The sequence below is a fragment of the Propithecus coquereli genome, unplaced genomic scaffold, assembly GCF_000956105.1.
Source record: "Propithecus coquereli isolate 6110/MARCELLA unplaced genomic scaffold, Pcoq_1.0 Scaffold692, whole genome shotgun sequence".
In the NCBI taxonomy this organism is placed as follows: domain Eukaryota; kingdom Metazoa; phylum Chordata; class Mammalia; order Primates; family Indriidae; genus Propithecus; species Propithecus coquereli.
The window spans coordinates 75,914-77,353 of record NW_012152974.1 but is presented as its reverse complement, the minus strand read 5'-3'; the positions used below and the strand labels follow the sequence as shown (position 1 = coordinate 77,353).

The 1,440-nt window shown below is 31.5% G+C and overlaps 1 pseudogene; it reads right to left on the bottom strand.

Annotated features, from left to right (window-relative positions):
• The window catches only part of LOC105823708, a 232,498-nt pseudogene extending 231,625 nt beyond the window's left edge, over window positions 1–873 (bottom strand).
• Between the last annotated feature and the right edge of the window lie 567 nt (window positions 874–1,440).

Genomic DNA, 1,440 nt, shown 5'->3' with positions numbered 1-1,440 from the left:
TACATACATACACATATATAATAATATGATGATACATATATTAATTACACATGCACTTATTTATTATTTAATAAAAATTAAGTACATAAGTAAATAAGAACAACTAAGCAAATAAAATAAAGGAACATTAATGTCATTTAGTTTAATATACTACTTTCTGAACAAACCATAAACTCTATGGTAATTTTATTCCACATTCCTTTTTTGAATAATGTTTAAATTACATAAATTTTTATGAATCTGTAAGAGGAAAGACTATTTTAAACAATTCCCAATCCTGGCAAATTAGCATAAGTGATTTAATTCATTTCTTTATCTTTATACTTGGAACAAATAGGAGCAATTATACTAACATTTCTGCTGTGAAACAAATTGTCACACTAAGTGGTATAAATTAAGATTCTAAACTGTCTCAGATGAATGTGGGTGAGGTCTTGCCACCAAATAAATTCAGATTAGAGCTCACTTTGCTGCCAAATTACTTGTGAAAAGGCTTTTTGATTTTCAAGTTTGTTTAAGTTCTGTTGGAATTGCACATGAATGATTATAAAATCATTAATAATTTATCTAAAAGGTATTCAATGTATCCTCATAAGTGGGTGAAGAAACTACCCCATGGAGGGTAACTAAATTCCCCAAATTAACATAGCAAAATAATGAAGTCAGGATTAAAACAAGACCGTAATTTTCAGAGGCCAAGCTTTTAACCACCTGTTTATGCTCCTGAGAAAGTTCATTGTGAAGCTTTTGTGGAATGAACCATTCATGTTTCTTATAGTCACTGCTATACGGAAAGTCCTTGACAAGTGTAACTTCTTCTTCCCTCCTTTGTCTACGCTCTTTCTCTTTCATCAGAGCTACCCTGATCACCATCCTCTCGCTGTAATAAATCAATTCTTCAGAAACGTGACCTAGACCCTATCGCTTTGTGTGGCCATACTTGAACATTTCGACAGTTTCATTCTGCAATCTTATTATACATGTGCTTTCTTTAACTTTGGCATCACCAAGCTCCACTTATTGAGGTTTCAGTCGTTGGGTCACTGTCCTAGGGCTCCATCAACTTCTAAGTATAAATGTAATCACCAGTTTCAATTTAGAAAACGATGCTGAAACCATGAAGGGAAAAAAGACAAGAAAATAAACCAAGTGAAAAATATGGGCTTTCTAGATAAGGAAGGAAAAGTAAGAAATAGATGATTCTTCATTTGTGAACAGTGTCCATATTTCATAAAAATTATTTTGGGTCTCCTCACTAAAAATATCAGAGAATTGAGAGACCCATGCAAATATTTTGATTCCATGAAACACTGGTTTTAATTATAACTAGGATAAAGACACAAAGTTTAGAAAATGTAAAGGTGCAAAATCGCCCATAATTTATATAAAATGTGCCTTTTAAGCTTTGTTAGTTATATTTTCAATAATATATTTCAAATG